The sequence below is a fragment of the Ursus arctos genome, unplaced genomic scaffold (genome assembly GCF_023065955.2).
Source record: "Ursus arctos isolate Adak ecotype North America unplaced genomic scaffold, UrsArc2.0 scaffold_6, whole genome shotgun sequence".
In the NCBI taxonomy this organism is placed as follows: domain Eukaryota; kingdom Metazoa; phylum Chordata; class Mammalia; order Carnivora; family Ursidae; genus Ursus; species Ursus arctos.
In genome coordinates, this window is record NW_026623078.1 from 18,962,295 (window position 1) to 18,982,062 (window position 19,768).

A 19,768-nucleotide genomic window follows, 5' to 3' on the forward strand; every position below is an offset into this window, starting at 1 on the left:
AGACACTAGAAAATTGAGAGACGAAGAAGGCAAAGAAATTTCTCCCCCATCTGTGTATTCCCTCTCCTTGTAAAGGCTTACCTGGCCTGGCGATGGTTAGAGTCTTTTGGGCAGCAAGGCTAGAGTAAGCTCAGAGGTCACTGGGGGGGGGGGGGGGAAGGGAGTCCCAAGATTGGAGCAGGGACAAATAGGAAAAACACAGTAGTGTCAGTTCAAATTGCCACAGTTCAAATTGCCAAGAACGGACCCCAAGCGTTGCAGGGGGACAGTTATATATCCAGAATATGAGGCTAAGAGCTCAGTCCAGAAGAGTTAGAAAGTGAGTGCAAGCAGGCTTTCGAGGAGAGGAAAGAAATACATTATATAAATATTATTAAACAATATTTAATAGTGGATGTTGTTTAAAATATGCAGCTTCTTCAACCAATAGGATATGCGGCTTGCTTTTGAGAGCCAGTCCAAGTGTGGTGTGTGGGCAAGTCTGCCTAGTTTCAAGCACCGGGGAGTGGAGTGAGTAATCACTGCTTTTTGTTCAACTCTTAATTTCTGAGATCTGGATAGGCTCTCCTGAAGACAGCCAGTCTGAGGGATTCTCACTGAAGTGTCTCATGGCAGACAAAAGTGATGATGCTTGCTGTGGAGGAGGGAACAACATTCCAGGGCGGATTAAGAAGAAAACTCACCTCTCCAGTTGAAAGCCAGGGGCAAGGGAGAGGGAGCCCAGCCCTAGTACTAAGAAACAGATACATGGAATTTCTGGCAATGGTTATTAGCCAATGGAGTCCCAGAAATTAAACTAATGATTTAAGACAGCTGCATGGCCAGAAAAAGACAAGGAAAAAGACAAAAAACAAAAAACAAGCTTAGTGAAGAAGGCCCCAACAACTTCTCAGTTCCTAAAACAGTCCCAAAGCCCAAGTATTTGTACTAACAGAAAGTGAACTGCTTTGAACGCACCGCACATCATTCACTGTCCCTCTCAGATTGCCCTAAATAAGGGACTGGACAAGGGGAATCCACCAGTGAGAGTCGGAGGCAGCCAGATCGGCTAACCAAGGAACTTGCTCCACTGCCACCAAGGACATGACTAATGGATGCACGTGAGAATCTGGGATCCTATAATTTATCAACAACAGAAGGCATGAGCTCTGGACAGATCACCAATGGTGGCTCTTCTTTTTTTATTTTCTGAGTGGGAGGTTTTCACTGTGGCCATTCCAATTTTCCCACCACCATTTTGTACCAGATGTGTAAGAAGTGTTCATCTTTAAATAGTCCACAGGTTGCAAGATGGTGAGATAGCAAATGTTGACAAGAGCAAGACTGAATTGGAAGAGGCATGGAATTCGCCCTGAAATCATGTGCTCTGATCCTGAATAATAATCCCCATAAAAACTCTTTTGGATGCAGTGGCGGAACATGACTTTAGGGTACCCTATGTAGGAAAGGGGCACATACTGTATAGAAATGATACCTACATGGTTCAGGTAGATAATCTTAGGTGGGGTATCTTTGAATGTATGAGAGGGGAAAAAGGGTGTCTATGTATGGCAGGGAGAGGGTCTTACAGTTTGCCCAGCACAAACCCATTTCCCTAGCTCTGGGAATGCCCGATCTGCACCCTAACCCCATTGCTATCCATGTGGCCAGAGCAGCAGGGCTCCTGAAAGCCCTATTTGGACAAGATGACCACTCCCTCAAACCATACGTGGTGGGACCGAGTATACACCCGCTCCAAACTGAGCCAAGGACGTTGGAAATGCACTTGAAAGGTCTCCACTTCAGTGTGGGTCACTCTTGAATGGACAAAACAAAGCCCCGGGATTTGACTATGACCATGATTTCCAATGTGAAGAATGAGAAACGGTGGAAACCCACCTACAGAGAGAGGAATGTTCCAGCGTGAAAGACGAGCAGGAGCCAGCACAAAGAGACATGGGATGGACTTCCAAGCCTTGGCTCCAGTTCAAGCCACTGGTTACATCCCTACACTAGGATTTCAGGAGACATTCCCTTACCTTTAAAACAAAGCCCCCCTCTTGGCTGAAGCTAGCTCAGACCAGTTTCTGCAATTTGCAACCAGTGGAGTCCTAAGGAATAAAGAGAGTCATCCCAGGATTTGAGACATTCTCTTTTTTTTTGTATAGAAAACCTTTGTTTCGAGACTTCTCTGTGTACAGGAGCGATCCGGTGATTGTAAACACCGTCTACGTGAAGAGACCGAGTGAACCATTAATTAGATCATCCCATTCCAACCATCTTTATCCCAATCTATTTCCATCATGCAATTATAATTTCCTCACATAGTCACCCCCTGTAAAAGCAGGTCTCAGTTTTCCCCCAAACCGTCTACCTTAGGACTCACGTCAGGAGAGGGTGGGATTTTAGTGGCCAGGAGTAGGCTGCGTCAGTCCCACGCAGCCCTGCGCTTAATTCAGCTCTTGGTCAGTGTCCCGAGAGAGTCCAGGTGTACCTGCTTCCGAGTCAGATCGCAGGAGCTGCACTTGGGCCCAGAAGCAGCCCAAGGCAAAGCAGGAAAACTCAGGTCCGCAGGGAAGATTCAGTGTCTCAGAAGCTTATCCCAAGTAGTATTTGGAGGGAAATACATTCACGAGTGTAACATGTGATTCTGTTTTCCCCCATCCTTAGAGTTCAGAGACCAGTTCAAACAAGAAAAATGTGCGGGATTCGTGTGCCTTGTCTGATGAGGTCAGCATCCGTTTATTGCTCGGCATGGCAGAAAATCTGCTTGACCTTCCTCAAGTGATGGGATGAACGTTTGTCCCGAATCTATTTGTTTCTTTTAAAAATCATCTTAAGGGGCGCCTGCATGGCTCATCCGATGGAGCGTCTGCCTTCGGCTCAGGTCGTAATCTCCAAGTCCTGGGATCGAGCCCCACATGGTGGGGGAAACCCTGCTCAGTGGGGAGTCAGCTTCTCTCTCTCTCCCCCTCTGCCCCTCCCCCACCCCGCTCATTCTCTCTCAAATAAATAAAATCTTTAAAAATAAATAAAAATAAAAATCATCTTACTTTAGTAATTGTGCACTTAAGGAATCAATGAAGTTTAACTGCTGAAGAAGAGAGGACTTCTCTCAGTCATTTTGATTTCGTTATCATGAATTCGAGGAACTGATGGAGTATCAATGTTGACGTGTTGAGTAATGACTTCCCTTGGTCCAAAGTAGAAATGAGTTAAATAAATATGAGTCCAAATTAATCTAGGGAATTAAAATGAGATATTTTTAAACATTGCCTATAAATATTATGATGCGGAAATTTAAATACAAATGTGCACGAACCTTCAAAACTATTTCCATCTATTTACTTGATAAATACTGACTCAAGAAATTGCTGTGCTATGGTAACTAACATAATATAATAAAAAATCATTATTAATAAAAAAAAAAAAGAAATTGCTGTGCTGAATTCAATCAATTATCTTTAGGTCATCTAGTGACAGTTTAATTATCCTTGTGTGGCTTTGGCTTTTAAGTGCAAACATTAGAGTCCTTCTCCCGTACCCGGTCTACTACTCCTAGCATATGGTACACTGCATGATTTACTAGAAAGCTGCTCGCAAAGGAGGTCTGTAGAATGAAAATCTCTTCTGCTCCTGCTGCTAAAACATATTTTGTAGATTTAAAATGTATTCATGGAACCAAGTCTTCTGAGTTTTCGTCTTCTATGACTGGATTTCGCAATGTGCCAGGGATTTTTTTATATTGCTCATTTTAGGAAACCTTTTTATGTCTCCTAAGTTCTCACTGGAATGACACCCTGCCCATCTGTTCTTCTGTCTAGCTCCTCTGTAAGTCCCCTGCTATGTTGCCAAGGCAACACTACCTGCTATGACATCAATCATAACAAATGGTTATCCCTTCACTAGACTTCAGATATCAAATGCAACACTTGGCTTTCAAAACCATGGTTTCTTATGCATAGGGTTAAGGTTTCTTCTTCAGGGGATACCTGCCCGGTGGGACAGCAGGCATCCCAAGAGTCATCTTCCCATAGTTTTCTTAGCCACGAGCTTCCTTCCATAGTTAGGAGACCCATAGCTCTAAGCCAGTCCTATCCCATCTTTCACCCTGGCTGACTCGGTCTCTCACAGAAGCATCGAGAATTGCTGGGGATAGGAAACCACTGGCAGAAGGACTCATACCGGTGGTTTCCAAACTTCACCGTGACTCAGAATACCCTGGGCTGAGTGCAAACAATACCATGACTGGACTCCACCCTTCCTTGGCTCTGATTCGATAACTGTGGAGTAGAATCTAGGCTTCTTTCCCACAAGCCCCCTGGGTAGATGTACAACAGAGTTGGAGAAACAATGACCTACATTTTCTTATTCAGGCGCCCCAGGATCAGCTAGTTATCGTTTTTGGATGCACAGGACTTGGGTTACCTACATCAGCATTGCTGGGATATTTGAAAAATCAGATTCCTGGGCCCCACTTCCTAAATCAGAATCTGAACGTGGAATCCAGACATCTGTATGCCAAACATGCCAAGGCAATTGTAATGACCCTAGAGAGACCAGCCAGACCTGGACCCAAATCCCAGCTCCGCCCCGGAAGTAACCATAAGCACATTTTTAAAGAACGTCTCTGTGTCTGTTTCATCTGTAAAAATGAGGGTGATAGTATCTACCTCATGAAGGGACAACCAGGGGTTTGTTCTTCCAACCAAAAGTCATGCTGCAAAATTCCAACGCAGTTCCAGAGACAGAGACAACACAGAGAGCCACGGAAGTGAAAATATAATTTCAATTATTTCAAGAATCTATTGACCCACAAAGTATTTCTGTATTTCATGAAAATCCGGTGCTGGAGAATATATTGCACTTACACAATCCCAGAAGGGAGAAAGGTAGAGAACTTCTGCCTTGGAGAAAGGTGCTTGGACAACTTTTCTTCCTCTCTGGGTCACCCCACCAGCAGAATGTTTCTTGGACCTGAGAGGAAGAACACTTCTCTCTACCAGACTCTTGTTGCCTGAGCCGAGTCAAGATAGAATCTTTCTCCAGCTGTCACAGACCTTCCAGGTTTCCAAGACACCTTCAAATGCTATTGAAATGATGCATCCATAATCAAGAATGACACTCCCTGGAGATTTGCGCTGGCCCTCCCAAAGATTCGGGGTGCAAAAGTCAAGGCTATGGCCCAGTATATCTGGAGTGAGGCTAGAAACAAAGCGTAACATGCTGATTCCCCTGCTTCCAATTTCAGCCTGGCAGAGTCCTGTTCAGCTGGGGCTGCTGTTCATTTCTAAATGACCCTCTGAAAATAAACAACTCGGAGAAAAAAAAGACTCCTCCAAAGTGGCAGGGGTGACCTTAGCACCCACAACCCTTCACACATATCAGCCTGCTCAACTCGAGGTGTGTGAGGAACAGAGAGCCTGATGTTGAGAGTAACACTAGGAAGACAATTAAATAATTGGAAAATAAAACCTTTTGGGAAGGGCTAAAGGAAATAAGATATTTAGCCTGGAGAAGAGAAGGCTGAGGAATGACCTAATTATAGGCTTCAAGTACATGAAGAATTAATCTACAGCAGATGGTGACCAGCTGTTTTCAATTCCCATTGAATACAGTACAACAGAAAATTGGCTTAGAGGGTAATATAAAGGATTTAGGATAGATAAAAGAAGGAATTTACTGGTTTTCGAGGGTCACAGAGGTTAAGAGGAGATAGGCTCTATTACTTAGGGAGATGACAGCCACTCCTTCTCTGAGGTTTCCCGGGTTGGATTGGTTTGTTGCAGTGCACTGAGGGGGAAGGAGAGCTTTCTTCTGTGCTGCTGAGGGCCAGCCCCGTTCAATGGCTGTTCGTTGCACCTGTACGCTCTATTCATATGGCTTCTCACGGCTGTCTTGATGCTTTTCCAGACATCATTATGATCACATCCAGCGACATTCATCAAGTGCCGAGTGTTTGCCAGGCATGGTGGAAGAAAACGACATCATTTCCACTTTGTCGCCTTCAAACCTTTCTTTGCCATTTGACAAGTATAAGTATTTATTGAGAACCATCTGATTGCCAGGCACTGTCTCAGACCTCGGAGGAATATCCAGATGAATACAACACGGTTGTTCTCGGCGACAGGGGAGACCGCGCGTGAGTGTGTTGGGGAAGCAGCAAGGGTGGTGTGTCATAATCAGTTGAGGAACTTAAAAACACACACACACCAAGTCCTTCCCTCCCTCATGAGACTCTGATATGTCTTTAGTGGTGTATCATTCTGACATATCCTGCCAAATCATAATCATCACTAGCAAGTTAAGAACCCCTATTTTTTACCTCAAAATGTAATAAGAAATACAGTTTCTTTTTCTATTTTAAATTTTAAATCCGGTATCGTTAACATACAGGGTTATGTTAGTTTCAGATGTACAATATAGTGATTCGGCAGTTTTATACATTACTCAGTGGTCACTCATCATGATAAGTGTACTCTTAATCCCCTTCACCTATGTCACCACCACCCCCCCACCTCCCCCTGGTAACCACCAGTTTGTTCTCTATACTTAAGAGTCTGGTTTTTCAGTTGTCTCTCCTTTTTTCTTTATTCGTTTTGGTTCTTAAATTTCACATATGAGTGAAATCATATGGTGTTTGTCTTTCTCTAACTTACTTCGCTTAACATTATATTTTCTGGATCAATCCATGGTTTTGCAAATGGCAAGATTTCCTTCTTTTCTATGGCTGAGTAATATTCCATTGTGTATATATGCCATATTTTCTTTTCTTTTCTTTCTTTTTTTTTTTTTTTGCAGAAAGACATAACTCTAATAAAATTTATTGGTTTTCTTTGATTGCCTCTGGTCCAGCTTCGGAAGGGCTCTGAAGGTTCTTCCGGCCTTGTTTCTGGGCTGCTGCGTTAGTTTTTATGGCCCTTCTTTGCTTCTTGAGCTTTTGTACCTCCTGGAAGACCCGAATGCACAGGGCCTTCTTGGCTGCCCAGCGTTGGTGGCCTTTGTGGTGCTACAGCGGGGGAAAGGTGCACTCAGTCCCCAGCTCCTTGCACGTCTTCTCGAAGACACTGTAGTTGGTCTTCCAGAGGTTTTTGAGCATCTTTTTCCTCTGGTCGATGCTCATCAGCAGATAGCGCTGCTGGGCTTTGTCCTTTTGATGTTTCTGCATGTGTTCTTCCTAATTGCGGATCTTGACAGTCAAGGCAACGATTCAAGCCTCCAGGGAGCTGGTGTCCTCAGGGTTTGCCAAAATCTTGTTCATCAGCTGCTCTTGGTTGATTTTTAGCTTCTCCTTCTGGTTGGCCATTTCTAAAGACAAGAGTCTTCTCACGACATCATCAAACCTCTCCATTCCAGGAACGTTCTGGTAGTCTTTGAGCAGCATGGAAGGGGGCGGGTCATCTTCTTGGCTGGGCTGGACTGGTTTCTGGGCGGCATATGCATGAACGGCCGGGAGGATGACACCTTGAGGAGAGGGAAGGCCCCACTGGCGGGAGGGAGGCCTGGCACACGCGCTGCCCGGCAGCCCAAGGACTGGGGCCTGGGTCCGAAGTGACCTCAGCACCCTCCACACCGTCCTCAGCATGGTGACTTGTGACCCCGCAGAGCCGGTGCCATGGCCACCATCCCTATCGCAGCACGGACCAGGTTACATGGGCACCCTGTGCCACATTTTCACATTTATCCATCCATCTATTGATGGACACTTGGGCTGTTTCCTTGGTCTATTGTAACTAATGCTGCTATAAACAGGATATATGCATCCCTTCAAATTAGTGTTTTCATAAGGAAATACATTTGAAACTGATCCAGTGTACACTTACATGCACACACACTCACACACGTGTTCATACACATGCACATCACTGACAGAGGATTTCGTAGAACAGTAATTTACTACTTCTTATCTCTTCTATCCTATTCATTTTTAAAATATATCAGTCAACTCCAACAAATTGATTTTACAACGTTCTAACTGGTCATGACCCAAAGTTTGAAAAACACTGCTGTGGGGAAACAGGGTAGCTTTGCTCCAGTGCCGAGAGATAAGAATTCATATTTTTATGCTTCAGTCAGAGGCCAAAAAAAAGGGTGTGGGTCTACGCTCGGAGGAATAGGCCAAGGGTCTCTGAAGTTTCTCTAAACGTTAAACAAAAAGAGTTCATATGTGTTCCAGCCCAAATCACCAAGATAGGAGAGTGTGGGGACAAAAGTCCCAGTGGGTGGTAAAACACGCTGGGATAAGGTTTGCTGGGATTGTCCTCTGGACTCCATGGATCCTTTTGGGGGCTTGGTTATGAAGGTTATGAAGATTTGGGGTCCTACAAATAAGGATATTCGAAGTCAAGAAGACACCTAGCATAGTGGAACCCTAGTGACCAGGAGAAGGGAATATTCGGTTCCAGTCCCAGCTAGGCCTCTAATCATCAGTTCAGTCGGTCCAAGCAGGTCACTTCATGTCTCATGAGGCAAAGCAGCAGGGTCCATGGTAATATCTGCAGGCACTGTCAGCCCTGCAGGCTGCTGCTCCTCAAGGGACATTCTCCCTCAGAACGGAGGGAGGGGGCCACTGCGGTCTAGTGGTCACCTGACCTGCAGCAATGACACTGTTCTACTACCTTGGGAGACTTCACTTTAAAATCATGACCCACCTGGGTGGCTCAGTGGGTTACGCATCTGCCTTCAGCTCAGGTCATGATCCCAGGGTCCTGGAATCGAGCCCCAAGTCGGGGTCTCTGCTCCGTGGGAGAGTCCTCGTCTCCCTCTCCCTCTGCCCCTCCCCCTGCTCGTGCTCTCTCACTCACTCACTATCTCAAATGAACAAATAAAATCTTTAAAAAAATAAATAGGGGTGCCTGGGTGGCTCTGTCGGTAAGCATCTGCCTTCAGCCCAGGGCGTGATCCCAGGGTCCTGGGATCGGTTCCCGCATCAGGCTCCCTGCTCTGCTGGGAGCCTGCTTCTTCCCTCTCCCACTCCCCCTGCTTGTGTTCCCTCTCTCGCTGGCTGTCTCTCTCTCTGTGTCGAATAAATAAAATCTTTAAAAAAATAAAATATAAATAAATAAATAAATAAATAAATAAATAAATAAATAAAATCGTGACCTAAGTCTGAACATAGAGCTTTTGAGATGGTTGTTGATTGGTTATCAGTCAGTGAGTTACAGATGAAGAGTATGAGCTTCAGTTTCCTCAATCTATACACCAGGGGTGATCCTAGCTGTAGTAACAGCAACAGATTCCTGATCAGGGCTGGGCCAGGCAGCCACACAAGGGGCAGCTTGCGTGATGTCGAAAGTCCCAACTTTGTCTCACTACGCCTGCCTGAGTGACACCAGGTGGGTCAGAGGTGGGGGGTCACAAAAGAATATGGCTGTGGAGGCTGGGCAATCCAACAGGGAAAGGATATAAATATAAAGACATACATACATATCCAAAATATTCATGTATTCAGATGGGCTAATACATTCGTACGAGTCATAGTTCCTACCCTAGAGAGCTCCACAGACTAGAGGGAGACCGGGGTGGAATGAACAGCTGAAGCACAGCATCTGGCAGGCCATGATGGCAATAGGAGCCTCTGACTCTCTCCTTACCTCCTCCTATATTTCCCCCTCACTTCCTCTAACGCCGGCTCTCAATCAGCGGCCATGCTGCACCTTCCCTCAAGCGACATTTAGAAATGTGTTGCATAATTTTAGTTGTCAGATGTCTTAGCCTATTAGGGCTGCTGTAACAAGATGCCACAGGTTGGGTGATAGGAAATGCTAGCAATGGAAATTCTTCTCTCACCGTTCTGGAAACGGGAAGTCCAGGGTCAGGGTGTCAGCGTGGTTGGGCCCTCTCTTGGTTGCAGACTTCTCCCTGCATCCCCAAATGGTGAGAGGGGCAAGGGAGATCTGTAGTGTTATGCTCTGGTGGAGGGGGTAGAAAACAGACCAGTAAACAAACAGGTAAACAATATAACATCAGATGGTGGGAAGCGCCATAAAAAAAATACGGTAGGGAGGGGGTGACTATTTTAGATGGGATCCTCAGAGGAAGCCTCTCTGCAAACACTTGAATAAAGACTTTAATTAAGTAAGTGAGTGAACCATGTATAAACAGTGCAAGGAGTCTTTCAGGCAAAGGGAACAACAGGTGCAAATGTCTGAGTCTGGAGTGTGCTTGTCAACTTGTAGGAACAAGGAGGAGGCTGGAACAGGATGTGCAAGGAGAAGAGAGATAGTCAGTGAATGTGGAACGTTAGCCCGTGGTTGATGACGTGGGACCTTGTAGGCCACAATAAAGACCTTGAATTTTATATTAAATTTGATGAAAAGGCATTAAAAGACTTTGAGCTGAGAATGACATGACCTGACTTATATTTTTAAATGATTAGTTTATGGAACAGAAACTGAGGCACAAGAATGGAATGAGAAGCCAGATTTGAAATGTCAAAGAACATCCGGTTAGCAGAATGCACGTCACGTGCCTGTGCCACAACTTCCAGGGATGGGGAGAGCAAGAACCTGGCTTCCAAAATGGCAGGCAAAGTCTTGACTCTACCAAATCTCATATGTTGGCAGAATCCCCTGCAAACAGGAATGGGAGTCAGATGCTGGAATGATTAGTGTCCATAACACAGTAGACTCAAAGGTCTTGGTGAGGAGATGGGGCAGGAGAGAGGAAGCATAGGGGGACAGCCAGGGCTCTGGCATCAGGAGCTAGGTAAACAATTGCATTATTTATTCATCAAGGTAAGAAACACAGAACGGAAAAGAGTTTTGAGGGAAAAGGTGTGAAGCTCCATTTCAGTCACGTGAAGTATGTCCAGAAGGGAGTAGATGATCTCCATCCAGAGCTCAGGAGTATGGCCTAATTGAGAGATGCAGATGTGGACTCGCTGGTACACAGGTGGTATATTGCAGCTGCAACAGTAAAGGAGACCTATTCCAAAAGGGCAGAGAAAGAGGAGAGAAGAGTTCGGAGCTCAGATGCTAGAAAACACCAAGGTTTAAGGTGTGGGCAAAGGGAAAGGAGCAGGCAAAAGCAATGAAAAGAAATAGAAAAACAGGAGAAAAAAAAGAACCAGGGCCTGGTCCATAGCATCAAATGCTACAGAGAGAGGCCCAGGAAGTCGCTATTGTTCCCTGTGTTTCCTGTACAGAACTCTTCACATGCTGTGTTCACGGTACATGGCAAACATGGAACTTGAGCTGTCTTCTTCCATTGAGGCATGGACAACTTACACTACCAGCACACACGTGAGACAGTATGCACAGAGTACCACCAACCAGGGAAGCTCAGCCAACCATTGGTGTTCAGTTTTATTGGGGATCCCTCACATACTGCCTATGGGGTTGACCTTTAGTCCGCGCTTCAATAGCGGTCAAGCTATTACCGTTAGTCACCAGTCCCCTCTAGACACAAAACTGATATGCCATGGCCCAACACCCCAACATAAACCATATTGTTAGACTCTCTGGTGGCCTAAGCCCCCAGGAAAACAAAGACACTCTGATCAGGTATGACATTCTTAGGGCCTACAGATCATCTTCCAGGAGCAGAGGGTAAAGGCCAAACCTCTCTTTGGGTAAAGTTAATTCTTCACGATACACAAGGTACTATGCTGATAAAGTGTGGAATAAAAAGGGCAGGGGCTTAAGCCAAGTAAAGTTGTGAATAGTTGGCATAGGGAATAAAAAGAGGGTCAAAGGCAAAGATTACCGAATAACAGTGGAATGGCAGCCAGCAGAGATCATCTGGCTTGGGCAGGAAGGAGGACTGACGTGATCATGTTCAGACTAGGTACTTCTCAGAATACAGCCAACAGGTTGTGCATTGCATTTGCATCAACTATGACATAAGTGACATCCCATGAAGACACAGCAGCGCTGGTGTCTCTAAGTGGCTCCTATAACAGGAAACCACCCAATCCATAGCGTTCCTGTTCCGTAAGTGCACCTATTTCATAAGAAACATGATTTACGGTTTGTCTACTGTAACTGTCAGGTGTAGCCAATTTAGGTGACTCTCCTAAACCATACCGACAGAGATTGAGTCATATCAACAAGCAAGGCTCGAGAACCTACGAAGAGTAGCACATGTGCTAGACTCTGCTTACAATGATGAAAATTATGGGATACCTACCCTCAAATAGTTCACAATCTGGTTAGGAAGATAGCACATAAATAAGTTGGGGTTTCTAAAGAAAGCGCCAGGTCTAAGTACAAAAAGAGGAAAAACTCACTATGAATGGGGCATATATATGATAAAGTTCAGGAAGACATTCCCAAGACTATTTTAACCACTACCATAGAGCCGGCTCCTAGCAACAACTGGCACATACCAGGCGTGAAATATGCCATTTGTTAAGTGACTAAATGAACGAGTGAAATATTATTAAACAACTAACTTAAATATATACACATATTGAAAATACAAGTGACAAAGAGGTATGGTTTCTTTACCAGGAAGGGTTACATAAGACTCTGTTCTGATGTGGGGCCAGATCTTCCTCCTTCCCAGCTGATTTTTCACCCTCTAATTTACAACTGAGTTCCACACGAGTCTATTTTGGCTCTATTATCATCACACTAGTTTGTACCCGGCAACAGATGCTGAACACGGAACTTCACTTGAATAAGAGCGTTCTGAATAAAGCCCTTCTATCTACGAATCTTGTTTGCAAACACTTTATGTAGCTGATGTGAGAGATGCTCGAAGATACCCTACTTCTTAAGGGAAGGAAGTAAAGGATTTTTTCAGATTGCATATAGCCCAAAGAACATCTCTGAATATGCAGAAATCCTTTCTTCTCTGGGAGCAACATACTTTAACATTGAGGTATAGGGGATTTGCAATCAGACAGATTTGGTCCAAGTCTTAAATCTGCCACTAAAATAAGAATGTTGTGAGTTAAAACAAACAAATAAACATATGAAATAATATAGTATATATCTTAGGCTTGCATTCTGCCTCCAGTTAAGACTAGAAGAAAAATGGGGAAAGGCTACCACCCCCACTAAAACAATGAGAATATTTTTTTTAAGCAAAAAAACCTTACAAATTTTTTTCATTAAAACTGCTGAAGAGCTGTGCATGCAGTGAAGTATAAAATAACTTTATTCCAGAGTTGGGCGACCATTTCTAGGTAAGCAGAGATGAGCTGCTTTCATTCTTGGGGGTGTTCGTCCGGTCCACATGCAGGTGAACCTGGGAGGGGCAGTGGAGGGCTGCTGCTGGGACGGGGAGACCTTAGCTAAACTTTAATGATCACACATGATGCTGTGATGGATTCGAATCTGGAAGAATCTCAAACTAAGATAGTCTTCTTCACTTCTCATCAATGTGAAAAGTCAGCCCCCAGCATGGGAGAAAATATTTGCAAGTTATATATCTCATCAGAGACTAGTACCAGGTTTGCATAAAGAACTCTTACATCTCAATAATAAAATAGACAAATAATCTGCCTAAAACATGGGCAAATGATCTGAATAGACATTTCTCCAGAGAAGATATACAGAGGTTAATAAACATACTAAAAGATGTCCAACATCATTACTTATTAGGGAAATGTACATCAAAACCACAATGAGATACTACTTAACTCCCATTACGCTGTCTATTCATCAAAATGACAGATAATTAGATAATTACAAATGTTGCAAAGCGTGTGGAGAAATTACTGGTAAGAATTTAAAATGGTGCAGCTAGTTTGGCAGTTTCTCAAAAAGTTAAACATAAAGTTAACAATATGACCCAGCAGTTCCATTCCTAGATACATGCCCAAGAGAACTGAAAACTTACGTTCGCGCAAAAGCTAACACAAGAGTGTTCATAGCAGTATTATCCATTGTAGCCCCAAAAACAGAAGCGATCCAAATCTCCATCAACTGGTGAATCAATGAACAAATGTGGTACATCCATACGATGGACTTAGATTCAGCCATAAAAAAGGATGAAGTACCACATTGGATTTCAACAAAATTTAAAACATCTTATCAAAAGACACCATTAGGAAAATGAAATGATAAGCCACATAGGGAAAAAATATTTTATATATACACATATATAGAGACTCATATCCAGAAGATAAGATATATAAAGAACTCCTGCGAATCTGTAAAAAGAAAACAACCAGAAAGATTATGTACAAAAACCTCCTATATACATTGCCAAAAGAAGATATTTGAATGACGAATAAACATAGACAAAGGTGCTCAACATTAATCAACAGGGAAATGCAAATTAAAGCTGCCATGAGATACTATTATACACTTACCAGAAAGGCTAAAATTTAAAAGATTGTTAATGCCAAGGGTCAGCTAGGGTGTAGAGGAAATGGACTTCTCACACATTGTTGATGAGAGTATGAAATCATATGACCACTTTGGAATATTGGAAGTTATGAATAAAGTCAGAAAGCCAATATCCTATCTCAGGGGCTTACTGGCAAAGCCTTTAAGTGAGATGATGATGTAAACATTTGGTCCATAGTACATTTTCAATACACATTTACGGTGGAAGTGATACTATCTTACACTTGTAAATATCTCCTTCAATTACAACTGAAACTGAACTGACTGCCCACAGTGTTGCTGTTTAACTACTTCTTTTCTTTTATAATTTTTTAATTATATTATGTTAGTCACCATACAGTACATCCCCGGTTTTCGATGTAAAGTTCCATGATTCATTAGTTGCGTATAACACCCAGTGCACCATGCAATACGTGCCCTCCTTACTACCCATCACCGGCCTATCCCATTCCCCCACCCCCCTCCCCTCTGAAGCCCTCAGTTTGTTTCTCAGAGTCCATAGTCTCTCATGCTTCATTCCCCCTTCTGATTATCCCTCCTTTCTTTATCCCTTTCTTCTCCTACCGATCTTCCTAGTTCTTATGTTCCATAGATGAGAGAAATCATATGATAATTGTCTTTCTCTGCTTGACTTATTTCACTTAGCATTATCTCCTCCAGTGCCGTCCATGTTGCAGCAAATGTTGAGAAATTGTTCTTTTTGATAGCTGAGTAATATTCCGTTGTATATATGGACCACATCTTAATCCAGTCATCTGTTGAAGGGCATCTCGGCTCCTTCCATGATTTAGCTATTGTGGACAGAGCTGTTATGAACATTGGGGTGCATATGGCCCTTCTCTTCACTATGTCTGTATCTTTGGGGTAGATACCCAGTGGTGCAATGGCTGGATCATAGGGTAGCTCAGTTTTTAAGTTTTTAAGGGACCTCCACACTGTTTTCCAGAGTGGCTGTACCAACTTGCATTCCCACCAACAATGTAGGAGGGTTCCCCTTTCTCCACATCCTCTCCAACAATCGTTGTTTCTTGCCTTGTCAATTTTTGCCATTCTAACTGGTGTAAGGTGGTATCTCAGTGTGGTTTTGATTTGAATTTCCCTGATGGCTAATGATTTTGAACACTTTTTCATGTGTCTGTTAGCCATTTGTATGTCTTCTTTGGAAAAGTGTCTATTCATATCTTCTGCCCATTTTATGATTTGTTTATTTGTTTCTTGTGTTTTGAGTTTGAGAAGTTCTTTGTAGATTTTGGATACCAGTCTTTTATCTGTAGTGTCATTTGCAAATATATTCTCCCATTCCGTGGGCTGCCTCTTAGTTTTTTTGACTGTTTCCTTGGCTGTGCAGAAGATTTTATCTTGATGAAGTCCCACAAGTTCATTTTATCTTTTGTTTCTCTTGCCTTTGGAGATGTGTCATGAAAAAGGTTACCGTGGCCGATGTCAAAGAGGTTGCAGCCGATGTTCTCCTCTAGGATTTTGATGGATTCCTATTTCACATCAAGGTCTTTCATCCATTTGGAGTTTATCTTTGTGTATGGTGCGAGAGAGTGGTCAAGTTTCATTCTTTTGCATGTAGCTGTCCAATTTTCCCAGCACCATGTATTGAAGAGACTGTCTTTTTTCCCCTGGATGTTTTTTCCTGCTTTATCAAAGATTAGTTTCCCAAAGAGCCGAGGGTCCATTTCTGGGTTCTCTATTCTGTTCCCTTGGTCTATGTGTCTGTTTTTGTGCCAGTACCATGCTGTCTTTGTGATCACAGCTTTGTAGTACAGCTCGAAATCCGGCATTGTGATGCCCCCAGCTTCGTTTTTCCTTTTCAACAGTTCCTTGGCGATTCGTGGCTATTTAACTACTTCTTGACCACCGGAGATAGGTTATACCTGCAGAGTGGGAAATTGGAGGTACTAAGTCTACCCGAGCTTGGGTAGATGATTAGGGAAACTGGATCATCTAGATAAATAGAATCCATGTTGTGCTGAAGGCCAACGAGTCAATTCAATGTAGAATACACAGTCTTCTGTTCATTCTGATGTGGTTGTTTTGGTAGATATCAAGCATTTCACTTTTAGTGTCTTTATTTGCCAAGAACTGTGCATAACAGGTACCTGCTCCCTGGAGGACGCTGCAAGGCTCGGGAGTGGAATGAGAGCGTGAAAGTCAGGGATGTTTGCTCCAAATGTTACTTGTTTAAATAAAAAAGTCATATTCACATTTTAATACATACAGATGTTCCCCCATTTCAAAACTTCCGCATGAAAACCTCACGTTTTCATTCCGATCACCTACTCTGTGAGGTGCTGATAAGCTCTTACGGATTCTATAAAGATAAGCAAGCTTAGTCCCCTCCACCAAGAGGCTTAAATATGTATAGGCAGATACATAATTAACTATTCTCCATGAGAATGAAACTCAGAGGACCAATTACCACATATGACCCCAGAGAGCCCCATCAGCTCAATAGTTCAAGTTCACCATGCACACATGCAAGTTTCCTGGGGCCACTGTAGAGGGGAATGTCACTGTCCTGTCTTGTCTCAGAAAGCCTCGATGTCACCAAAAGGGCTAACAGTGCAATTTCTTTTTTTTTTTTAAGTTGTTTTTTTTTTTTTAAGATTTTATTTATTTATTTATTTGACGGAGAGAGACAGCCAGTGAGAGAGGGAACACAAGCAGGGGGAGTGGAAGAGGAAGAAGCAGACTCCCAGCGGAGGAGCCTGATGTGGGGCTCGATCCCAGGACCCTGGGATCACGCCCTGAGCCAAAGGCAGACGCTTAACAACTGAGCCACCCAGGCGCCCCTAACAGTGCAATTTCTAAAGATCCTTTCAAAAATCCCAGAGGATTCAAAGAATCTATAAGCTCCCTGAAGCTGTATGGAAAAAAAAAATTGTTTATATCTTTAGGTGCATTTTTTAAAGGGAAGGAAATCTAGAACTTTTATTTGACTGTCATATGGCTTTGGGACTTAAAACAGATTTCCTCCAAATTTGCTCTAATTATAATTTCAGTTTATCTCTGACCTCCCGTTACTGACTTAATTGAGAGTTGGCCGTAACATTAAAGGTAAAAATTGTTGAAATTACGAAGATGAGCAAACTGCGTTAGCCTGCCGACACAGTCCCGTCGGTTGCAGACTGTGGCTTCAGTACTCCGTGAAGTCTCCCAGTGCCTCCACATAGTCTTGGTGGCTCAGCTTGAAATGGAGCCGGCAATGCCAAGTTTAATTGGCTTTACTCCTAATTAAGCATCTTAACAGTCATAATTAGATTCTACCTTACTTAGTCAACGGCCTAAACCGTTTCTTAACTCTGTGCTTTAAGCCATTAAACTCTGTACCTCAACTTCCTCATTTATAGAATAGGAATAGTAATCAAATCCACCACAGAGTTGTGAAGATCATTGAATGAATTAATATTTGTACAGCACTTAGACTCGTGCCTGGCACGAAGGAGATGATGTAGAAGTCGTGAATAAATAAGAACTTTGGCTTTATTGTTGAATCCTACAGATTTACTCTAGCCTGCATTGTTAAATACGTGTAACTGAAGTTCCGAAAAAACTCTTGGCAGCTCGCTTTGCGTAAAAGCTCAGATGTCAAGATTTCATGTCCAAGGAAGCTTGTCTAAAGAGTAAGAGGTCCATCCCTATCTTCGATAGTCTAAATGATGTCTCTGAGCCAGATTCAGCTTCCACTGAGATTTATACTTTGTCACACGTCTTGGCATTTAATAGAATTGTTTCTACTGAATTCTGCTTGTCCTATGTTCCCACCTTGCCTCCAGAGACCCTTGAAGAAAGAGCTATTCAGAAAGTCCCTGTGTGTTGATTAGGGACACTAGTGGGCTGTTGTTTGCTCTTGGAGACAGTGTTGGCACCCCACCCGGAGCCTTCACCAGCCTGCTGCGGCCGCCAATGCATTCCATCCCCAGCTGCTGTGCTTGTCAAAACCCTCCTCCAGAAAATTGCTCCTAACTAGCAGGCGCCTTCTCACCTGGAACTGTCTGGGAGCTGGTGGACTGCAGTCCACTCCAGTGGCAGCCCACAGCCCAAGCTGACCACCACCAGCCATGGGGGGCTCCGGAACCAAAGCGAGCCCTTCAGAGGAGTCTCAACGAGGGCTGAGAGCCTGCCCTCATACCCTGCCATCCGTTAGTCACCAGGACATACCGCGCCGGGATGGAGCAAGATCTTGGGCAAGGCAGCTCTCTTCAGCTGAGGAGGTTCCTGAAGGGGCTGACAGTGGACGGCTGGCTGAAGACAGCACTCCCAGCAGCGGGGACACAAATCCCTTCTTCCTGAAAGGGGACTGGAGCAGCAAGCACAGGGACACACAAGCCATGGGGGGTGACAAAGCTTTGTCTCAGGCCCCACGAATTGAATAATGATTTCATAAATGTTAGCACCTAATCAGTAAGAATGACTAGTTAAAATTACAAAGCTGATTGAAGAAAGCTGTATCCTTTTGGCTCCAAGTATCCAAAGTGCTAGCCAGGGCTCTGCTTGGGGGCAATTTTTGTGGTTATATTCTGGAATTCTGAGTGAGTCAGGGATGGCAGCAGTCTGGAACGTGGCTTCCAATTTCAAGGAGATAAAGATGACTCAACCGGGTCTGCAACCTGGAGGTATTGAGCTCTGACTCCCAAAATGGGGAGGAAGAACTGGCCCTTAGGGTGTATGCGTACAGCCAGTCCTTTCAGCTGATATGTCTCTACCTCAACCGATAGAGTAGTTCCACAGAGAGTGAGCTTAATCTTTTTCTGTAACTCACAGATCTTCTGATTTCATTAGAAAACCATCAGATATCCTCACGTATGGGAGTGAAGGTGGGAAGGATGATACCCTAAGTCAGTGCCGGAACAGCCACACCAAGGTAAAAACAAGAAGGTCTTTCCTTCACCTTCCAGACTTGTCGTTACCTATGAATCACAACAGTTAGCAGTGTAAGATTATTAACCGCAAGAAAAAATTTTAATAGAAGCCGTTGGTAGGAGACAGGACTCAGAAGAAGTGAACTTGTATGAGGAGGGAATGAACAACATTATCACTGGAACTATGACATATTTGAAGCAGTGAATGGTCAGAACCGTAGGTGAAGAAAGTTTTCAGCTGATGAGCAGGGAAAGACATAGAGTGAAAAATTATTAAGACTTTCGGAGTTCATGCAAGAATCTCTAACTGATGAGGTGTTTGGGAGTGGACTGTACATTAGAGGTGAAAAATGATTCACTACATGGCTTACACATCTGTAGACCTGTGGCTTCACCAATATTCAGAATGCATTTCTGTTTAGGACAAGGTTTCTAACATCAGAGGTTTGTTGGTTAATTGGTTGGTTTGGTTTTGTTTTGTTTTTTAATCAGAAAAATCCTAGGATCTATATTTTCAAGTTGTCAGAAGCTCTCTTCTAATTGTACATTACTATGCATATAGCAATCAATTCAAAGGTTTCAATTCAAGGAATAGAAAATCGTTAATATCAGTTTTTG

The 19,768-nt window shown here is 43.6% G+C and overlaps 1 pseudogene; it reads right to left on the bottom strand.

The window, feature by feature from the left end:
- Window positions 1-6,802: 6,802 nt before the first annotated feature.
- On the bottom strand, window positions 6,803-7,564 carry LOC113268149 (28S ribosomal protein S15, mitochondrial-like; annotated as a pseudogene).
- Window positions 7,565-19,768: the final 12,204 nt, after the last annotated feature.